The sequence below is a fragment of the Peromyscus maniculatus genome, chromosome 1, assembly GCF_049852395.1.
Source record: "Peromyscus maniculatus bairdii isolate BWxNUB_F1_BW_parent chromosome 1, HU_Pman_BW_mat_3.1, whole genome shotgun sequence".
Taxonomy (NCBI): domain Eukaryota; kingdom Metazoa; phylum Chordata; class Mammalia; order Rodentia; family Cricetidae; genus Peromyscus; species Peromyscus maniculatus.
The window spans coordinates 23,504,438-23,514,687 of NC_134852.1; the positions used below are offsets into that span (position 1 = coordinate 23,504,438).

The window sequence follows — 10,250 nt, forward strand, 5'->3', positions numbered from 1 at the left end:
ACATTATGAAGTTTGAAAACAAGTGGGTGGAAATAGAAAAACAATCATCCTGATAGATATAACTGAGACCCAGAAAGACAAAAATGGTTTGTACTCAATTATAAGTATATGTTACCTGTAAAGGACAATAATGCTACAATACACAGACCTAGAGGCTAAATAACATAATAATCATAGGAACATATTACACAAGCCATTCTCAGCCATTACAAGACTTTCTGGTTTGTCATGAATATTTTGTGACTGAATTCATGCAAAGAGTCTAAGATCCTACACAAAAATCAACTCCATCAATCTCAGATAACAATCACTGCTTAATGCAAATGATTATTTCAAAAACTAGTTATGCTGTCACTCTTGAGTTTATGTGAGGTACAATGGTTCTACTATATTTTCAACAGTAGCCTGTGTGTCTGCTGTGATGTGATTAGTTACTTCAAGGTCCTATGCCTTGACTTCCCCACAATGATATGCTGTGTCCTGGACCTATGAGCCAACCCATCTCTTTTTCCTTCAGGTTCCTTTTCTCATGGTGAATTATCACAACACAGGAAATGAAACTGTGGCAGGTTGCTTGATCTGAGTTAATTCCTCATCCCACAGGACCTGGAGGAATATAAGACTGATGCTGCCAGACACCAGCTACTAAAAATGAGCACTTTAAAAATGGCCTCAGCTCAGACACCCAGAAAAAAGGGAAGAATGCTTGTGATGATAAAGAGGAACACAGACATCAGAAATGTACTGACAGGGGAGAGAACCCGATCTGTGAAATGGCTGTATGCTGCTGTTCCTCCTCTGATCCAGAATATTAGCTGGGTGGAGATGAGATGAAAGACAGGATTTAGGGCTTTAACCTGTTGTCTTTTCAGAATGGTGTTTCTCTGAATACTGTGTGATTCTGTTCAAGTTCCTGCTTGTACACAGTTTGTATTCAGACACTACATAGGTTGCATGGACTGGCCACACACATGGCATGGCTTTCATACTTTGTGCTGAGACATGAAAGAAGAGCACCTACTGTCACCAGCACTGGTGATTCCTGGGTGTGGGCTTGGAGATAAGAGATGGTAAGGTCCTGAGCAGCTGCCTAGTGATTTCACTCAGACAATTTCCCTGTACTAGGACCTTTCATCTGCCAACTTGAATTGCTGCACTTTATTGTTTTGCTCCAGGATTATTTTTGGCCTCTTATTTAACAATACTTGATTATTTATGTGAGAGTATGTGTGCGTGCATATATGTATGAATGAGTGAATGTGCATGACAGCATTTGTATGTGTGCATATATGTACATGTATTCATACCTCATTTATCATGCTTGATTATACACACTCTTCAAGGTCTTGACTAAAAGAAGATAAATATAGAAATTGGATATGAGTAGGAAAATAGTCAGATGATTCCCCCCTCACCGGTGATATTGCCATACATGTCACAAATCCTAAAGACTCCTCCAAGAAAACACTTAGACCATGTAAGTACTTTCTCCAAAGCAGCACTTTCAAATAACAACAATGAACATGTTGAAAAAGAAATAAGAATAATGCTGTTCACAATAGCTTAAAATGTAATGGGACTAATGTTTCAAACCAAGACATACAAATTAATTTCTTAGCTGGCACTGACAAGGCTAACCCAACAGAGCCCCTGGTTAAAGCCAAAACTTACAGAGTTTTGGTGATATTGAATTTTGAATGTATCAGCTGTTTCCTGAAGTAAATTTCTTGTGTGCTATTGTAGCTTTCCCCTCTGATTCTTTCCCCAAGAATTTCTAACAGTGGGATTGATCATTTATTGGGCACTACTTCCCCTATACATTTGAGGTATTTGGATAACATCCCCAGCTGTGTATAGAAACAGTCATGTTGGTAAATTGCAAAAACTCTCGGTTTTGGCACCAAAATGTCAGTAAATTGATGGCTGAAACTGCAAGGAGACAGTTCAACCCTGGAGAGCAAGGTATCCCAGAGACCTCATGCTACTCAGAACAAGAGCTCTGACCTGAAGGTGTCCCGGACACCTGGAGCTGTGTAGCACAGCTGTGATGGCTGAAACTGCATGGAGACAGTTCAACCCTGGTGGACGAGGTATCCTGGACACCTCCAGCTACTTAGAACAAGAGCTGTGCTCTGAAGGTGTCCCAGACACCTAGAGTAATTTGTCTCAGCCTGGCAGCTGGGACTGCAAAGAAATAGCCCAACTCTGGAAAGGAAATTTTTCTAACTTCTCAGGAGACAAAGGCCTGGAACTGCTTCAGCAGGAAAGGGTATCCTGAGTGTTCCTGAAAGTCAAGGTATACCTGGTGTGATAGGGGATAGTCTCCCCGCAGGATATATCTATCCTGTTCCTCTCCTGGAGTCTCTACAGCTGAGCTTTGCTCAGCCTCCACTTAAGGGGGCTTGCTAGCAGAGCTCTGCTTCTCCCTCCTAAGATGTTTCTTCTTTTGCTTCACTCTACAAAAGGGGGAAGCCCTGCAGAAATGTAGCAATCTCCTCCAGCTCCTAAGAAAAGTGTTACTTACAGTTCTCTCTGTCCACTGTGGGACGTCTTAGCAAAGATCTTCTGTTCAGCTCCTCCTTGCCCTGCTCATTCAGCCCTCTCTCTCTCTTATTTTGTCCACTGGGGGACATCTCAGCAAGGATCTTCTCTATGCCAGTGAATGAAGATTTTCACACCCAAAAAACTCTTTTGAGGAAAAGGTTTATTTGGGAAGGAGAAATCCAGGATAGTAGCTGCCTCTACATGGGAGGAGAGAACAGCCTTCCTTTCCTGACTGACAAGACAGGGAGGTTTTTTTTTTTTTACAGGAAGTCCAGGGATTGGAGTCAACTCCTGACCCAGAATTCTACTATCCTGCCCTGTGATTGGTTGGTTTCACAAGTCTGTTGTACAAGGCAGATAAGGCTTTGAACTGAGCTAAACTATGTTTCTATCACTGGCCTTACCTGAGCCATCCTTCCCTAGTTCTGGGCTCCAGGGTCAGGGTGGGTTTCTTTAGCCAGCCCCTTTTCCCTACAAGTCACACAGTCAATATATGTTTGCCACAACAAGGTCTTTGTTCCTTTCTCCTATATAAACTTAGACATCTTCATTGGCAGACATTTGGTTAGTGTTAAGTGTCCAGGCAAAAGTATCTCATTTGAGACATTTGCAGAAACCCACGGACAGAGCATTCCATCATGTCTGAATTTGTTGACTCACAACCTTTAGATAGATAGGGAGCAACTGTGCCCTGGGCTCACCCAATCTGCAGATAGGAAAGTGCTGCCCCATGCTAACCTCCAACTAACACATTCTTAACTCCTATTACTTTCAACTTGGTATACAAATCAGCTTGTTATCTAACCACAGTTAGGAATGCAGTATTATGCACCGATTCCCCCTTTTCCCTTCTTAGACTTCCCTAATTGATTTAAGATCTCTCCCCCTCTCATTTGACCCCATTCCCTTTAAGAGTTCATTGAGTGTACATGTCACCAATTCTTTGAGTCATAAAGAGATCCTGATTGCTGATGGATGTGTATAAAACTGGAAACTTAAAGGAGAACTAAGGTAGAACAAAGAGAGAACTGTAGAAAGTGATACAGAGAACCAGGCAAGAGAGAAGTGAAGTATGAGCACTGAAAAGAGTCTGTACAGGTAGAGCAAACTTAGGACAATGAAGAGAATGGACTGGTAGATCTCAGTGAGCATAGATTGTTTTGCTTTCCCTCAGATTAGATTCCCAGCTGCTTGTTCGATTCTTTCACTGACCCTGGGAGAGAGTTATTTGGGTCTGGACCCCAATAGCTCTTGCTAGACTAATGCTTAAAAAGGAAGTGAAAGTCATTTACAGCAAAGATTTAAGAAACCAAAGAAAGCACCTGAAAACGACAACATAAACTGAGATGAGCCCCCCCCCTCCTCCCACCCCACAATGCTCTCTTCACAGATGGGCAAATTTAATGATATGGAAATGACTAATTTACCCCAGGGAATTTATAGTGCAATTGTGTCCAACTTCAATTGCATTCCCTTTTTGGATATGTTTTAAGTTTACTTTACTGCGATTTTTGAGTGTTTTACTTCCATGAAGATCTGTGCACCTCAAGTATTCCTTGTGTCTCTTGAAGCCAGGAGAGACCACTGGATTCCTTGGAACTGCACTTACAAATGGATGAAAGTAATATATGGGTGACAAGAAAGGGACCTGGGTGCCCTGGAAGTGCAACAAGTACTCCTAACCACTGAGCCACATTGTACCTCTTCCATTTTATGGTCTGCTTATAAATAAGAAATATGGTTTTCCACAAAATCTATGGAATCCTGACATCTCACAGATCTAATCTCTTATTTCCTATCACAAACAAGGTTTGTGTCTTAGTTTTTCTATTCCTTTGAAGAGACACCCTGACCATGGCAACTCTTAGAAAACATTTAATGGGGTAGCTCACTTACAATTCAGAGGTTGAGTAATTATTTTCATGGTGGGAAACAAAGCAACATACAGGCAAATGTGGTGCTGAAGCTGAGTCCTTTTATCTTGACCCAAAGGCAATAGGAAATGTACTGAGTCATTGGAAATGGCTTATGCATATATGAGACCTCAGAGCCCACCCCACAGTGAAACACTTCCTCCAACAAGGTCACACATACTCAAACAAAGCCACATCTGCTAATATTGCTACTTCCTTTGGGGGGTGATTTTCATTCTAATGACAAAAATTTGGTATATCAGATGAATTCAAAATGTTTTGTGGAATATTACTTTAACTATGTGAAGATGAGTTACATTTGTTTATGTTGCAGAATATTACTTTACATATGTAAATGTGTGTTGCATTTGTTTATGCAGCATTTATTAAATATCTACAGATGTGTTTATTTGTTTTCCTTGCCTCCCTAAGGCATCTCATTGGTCCAACACAAAGCCAAACAGCCAATAACTAGGCAGGAGAGATATAGGTGGGGTGGTGGGAAGAGAGAATAAATAGGAGGAGGAGTCTAGAAAGAAAAGTAGAGTGGAGAGAATGAGGAAGAAAGAGAGGCAGGTACCCAGGACCAGACAGACAGACAAGCAGGTCAAGCAGGACATACAGATGGAAAGAAAGGTAAAAATACCGAGACAAAATGTAGATAAGAAGCTTTGCGCAGTGTCAGTATTGTAGCCAATGAGGTTTATCTGAGGTGCGATTATTGCTAATTGAAAATGTAGATAAGTGAAACAGGTTAATTTAAATTATAAGAGCCAGTAAGACACTCATTGGAAAAACCAAGCATTCATAAATAATAATGAGTATCCATGTCGTGATTTGGTAGCTGAAGGGTGGACCCAAAGATAGCATGATACAAAAAATATGATATTCTATTGTTACTGGAATTATTCTGTACTGTTATTTTCCATTATTTCCACAATCTTGTGCAATATCAAAATAATAAGCCAGATCAAATTTTTATCAACAAGCAATTAAAATTATATATATATATATAATATTACATAGATATATAATTTTATATGTATTATATAACCATATATATATATATATATGTATATATATGCCTAGTGTTTCCTATAATTAATAATAAAGACATTTTGTAAAGTCATGTGGAAATTTACTATTGTGGAAACTCCATAAGTAAATAAGATAATTTAAATTTCATTATGCTATATAGAGGAGATAATGCTCCAAGTAGAAATTTTAAGTAAATTGGTTGCAACAACTCTGGGTTTGGTCCTGGGTTTCAGCACCAACCATGTAAGTAAATTTGTTGCAACAACACGGGGAAAAGGTATCCTCACTACCTGGAGAGTCAGGCAACACCTTGAGATGCTTAGGACAGCTCTGACAGCTAGAAATGCAAGGGGACAGTTCAGCAATGGAGGTCAAGGTATTCTAGACACCTCAAGCTGCTCAGAAAAACAGCTCTGCCCTGAAGGTGTCCCGGACACCTGGAGCTGTTTAGTGCAGCTCTGATGGCTGGAACTGCAAGGAAGCAGCCCAACCCTGGAAGGGATTTTTTTCTGACTCTTCTGGAAAGTCAGGCCTAGAACTGCTTCACCAGGGAAAGGTATTGTGACTGTTCTGAAAGTCAAGGTATACCTACCTGGTGTGATACAGGATGGTCTCCCCACAGGATATATCAATCATGCTCCTTTCCTGAAGAGCCACTATAGCTGAGCTTTTTTCAGCCCCCACCTAAGGGGGCTTCCTATCAGAATTCAGCTTATCCAGCCTAAGATGTTGCTTCTTTTTCTTTACTCTGCAAAAGGGGGAAACCCCTGCAGAAATGTAGCAATCCTTTCCAGCTCTGGAGAAAAGTGCTACCTTTTCGGCTCTCTCTTGCTCTGTCCATTGAGGGACCTCTCAGGAAAGATCTATTAAAGCTCCACCTTGCTCTGCTCTTTCAACTCTCCCTTGTTTTGTCCACTGTGGGACTTCTCAGCAAGGATCTTCCCTATGCCAGTGAATGAAGATCTTCATACCCAAAAATCTTTTGAGAAAGAGATTTATTTGGGAAGGAGGAGTCCAGGAGAGTAGCTACCTCTAACAGGGTGAAGAGAACAGCCTTTTTTAATGGACTAGACAGGGTGGTTTACACAGGATGTCTTGGGGGTGTAGTCAACTAGGGGTTGACTTGGGGCTCAAGGTTCTACTGTCCTGTTCTGTGATTGGTTGCTTTCACAAGTCAGTTGGCCAGGAGCAGAAATGGCTCTGATCTGACTGAGCCAAACTGTTGCTTTCTGCCCTGATCTGAGACATCTTTCCCTACTTCTGGGCTCCATGTTCAGGGTGGTTTTCTTTAGCCAGCTCTTTTTCCCTACATAAATCATATGCTACCAAGTAAAATTTCAAGTACCAGGAATTAGTTACATCTTTTGAGTAGTTGGTCAAAGGGTTCCCACAGAAACGCCCCCAACAATAAAGGCTAATGTCAGTGTTATTGATTACCTTACACAACCTGATAGTAAGACCTTATCCTGAAGACAGAAGTTAACTTATATCATTGAATATGGAGAAAAGGATCTGGTATACAACAGGAAGCTTCATTCAGGCTTATTATCATTAATAGTGCCGGAAGGTACAGTGCACACTGCAGGAGAAGAAAATCAATCATCAGTATGACACATCTACAAAAGTGAGCTATCTTCAAGATATACTGGTGCAATAATGGCACAAACATTCTGGGAGAAATCAACAACTATTTAATTGAATTTAAATCCAACTCCATTAGATCAATCATAACTAACACTGATAATGAGACCAAGACCCTGATTCCACATAGGTCATAGACTTATGGCAAAAATCTATTACTATTATTCTTTGAATTGAGCATGGTGGTAAAATGAATCCTGATTACATATTGCTATGCCCAAAAATGAGTGCATTGCTCAAGTGTCATCAGAAATGCAATTTGGATCCTGCCACTGACTTCCCTTCTGGACCAGAGGTGAGTATCTGGGCCCAGCTTAGACAGCATCCCTGGGCACCAGCCACTCCGGGAAGACCTGCCCAACTTGGCCCCAGGTGCTGTCCACCAGGCAGGTCCCCTTATAGCCACACCAGGAAGGATCCCCTTCTCCAAGCCCCCCAGCAGCCCCTACAATCTCCACACCCTGCCCCAACGTCCATCTGCCTGAGACCCCAGCCACTTCCTGAGACTTAGAGACCGGCCCCCAGCTCCCATCCTGCCCCCAACTTCCCTTCTGGACCAGAGGTGAGTATCAGCGCCCAGTCAAGACCATATCCCTGGGCACCAGCCACTCCGGGGAAGACGTGCCCAACTTGGCTCCTGGTTCTAGCCACCAGGCAGGTCCCCTTCTAGTTCCACCTGGAAGGATCCCCTCCTCCAAGCCCCCTGGCAGCCCCTGCAATCTCCACACCCTGCCCCCACGCCCATCTGCCCAAGACCCCAGCCACTTCCTGGGACTTAGAGACTGTCCCCCAGCTCCCTTATGGACAAGAGCACACATCCTACCATGAACTTCCTGTCTGGACAGAAGTTCCCATCCTGCCCCAGACTTCCCATCCAGATAAGAGCTTTCATCGTGCCCCGGAGTTCCCATTTGGACAAGAAAGCTCCCATCTGGACAGGAGAGAGAGACTTCCTGAATCTCTCAGCTCTGTGTGAAGCAAGTGTGCTGATAAGAACGAACTACAAGAGGATGGGCAGACATCAAGGGAGAAGTACATACAACAAAATGAAGAGCAATACAGCATCACCAGAACCTAGCCTGCCTCCAACATCTAGACCTAAACATCAAAAATTGGAAGAAGCAGAAGAAAACAGCCTTATGAATAACGTCATGAAGAAGTTAGAAGCTTGTGTAGAGGAAAAGACAAAAAAATGGGAAGAACACTGTAAACAACTAGAGGAAAGGACAACCAAATTAGAAGAAAACAATAAAGCCCTGGAAGAAAACAATAAAGTACTGGAAGAAAACAATAAAGTACTGAAAGAAAATAATGAAAAAGCAATGAAACAAATGAAGGAAACAGTCCAAGACCTGAAAAGGGAAATATAAAAAAATAAAGAAGACACAAAAAAAGGGAATGCTGGAAATAGAAAATCTGAGTAAAAGATTGGGAATTTCAGATGCAAGTATAACCAACAGAATGCAAGAGATGGAAGAGAGGATCTCTGCCATTGAAGATACAGCAGAAGAAATAGTTTCATCAGTCAAAGAAAACACTAAAGCCAACAAAGTCATGAACCAAAATGTGCAAGAAATTTGGGACACCATGAAAAGACCAAACCTATGAATTATAGGGATAGAAGAAGGTGAAGAATACCACCAACTCAAAGGCACAGAAAATATATTCAAAAAAATCATAGAAGAAAACTTTCCCAACTTAAAGAAGGAAATGCCTATGAAGATACAAGAAGCCTATAGAACACCAAACAGACTAGACCCCCCAAAAAAGTCCCCTTGACACATAATAATTAAGCAACAAAATGTACAGAATAAAGAAGGAATATTAAGAGCAGTAAAGGAAAAAAGGCCAAGTGACCTATAAAGGCAAACCCATCAGAATAACACCTGATTTCTCAATGGAGACTTTGAAAGCCAGAAGGACCTGGACAGATGTAATGCAGACACTAAGAGACCATGGATATCAGCCCAGACCAATATACCCAGAAAAACTTTCAATCATCATAGACGGAATGAACAAGACATTCGAAGACAAAGCCAGATTTAAACAATACCTATCCACGAACCCAGCCCTACAGAAAGCACTAGAAGGAAAATTCCAACGAAAGGAAGTCAGATACATACTCGAAAACACAGGCAATAGATAAAGCCACAACAGTAAACCCCAAAGAAGAGGAGTACACACACACTACCACCAAAAATAACAGGAATTTACAATCACTAGTCTTAATATCCCTTAATATCAACGGACTTAATTCACCAATTGGAATATCAGGATGTAGCCATCCTGATATCCAACAAAATAGACTTCAAACTAAAATCAATCAAAAGAGATCAAGAAGGGCATTACATACTCATCACAGGAAAGATCCACCAAGATGAAGTTTCAATTCTGAACATTTATGCCCCAAACACAATGGCACCCACATATGTAAAAGAAACATTACTAAAGCTTAAACCACATATAAAACCCCACACATTAATAGTGGGAGATCTCAACACTCCACTTTCACCACTGGACAGATCTCCCAAATCGAAAATTAACAGAGAAATAAAGGACTTACCTGGTGTCATGACCCAATTGGACCTAATAGATATCTACAGAACATTCCATCCTAACAAAAAAGAATAACCTTCTTCTCAGCACACCATGGAACTTTCTCTAAAATGGGGACCACATACTTGGCCACAAAGCAAATCTCAACAGATACAAAACAATTGGAATAACCTTCTGTGTTCTATCAGACCACCATTGTTTAAAGTTAGGTTTCAACAACAACAAAAATTACACAAAACCTACAATCTCATGGAAACTAATGCTCAACTGAATCACCCATGGGTTAAGGAAGAAATAAAGAAAGAAATTAAAGACTTCCTAGAGATCAATGAAAATGAAGACACCACATACTCAAACTTATGAGACACTATGAAAGCAGTGCTAAGAGGGAAATTCATAGCACTAAATGTCCACATAAGGAAGTTGGAGAAATCACACTAGTGACTTAATAGCACACCTGAAAGCTCTAGAACAAGATGAAGCAAAGTCTCCCAGGAAGAATAGACGCCAGGAAATTATCAAAGTGAGAGGTGAAATTCATAAATTAGAAACTAAGAG

At 41.1% G+C, this 10,250-nt stretch overlaps 1 pseudogene; it reads left to right on the top strand.

Annotated features, from left to right (window-relative positions):
• The first annotated feature begins 5,124 nt into the window (after positions 1 to 5,124).
• On the top strand, positions 5,125 to 5,249 carry LOC121827064 (U4 spliceosomal RNA; annotated as a pseudogene).
• The last annotated feature ends 5,001 nt before the right edge of the window (positions 5,250 to 10,250 follow it).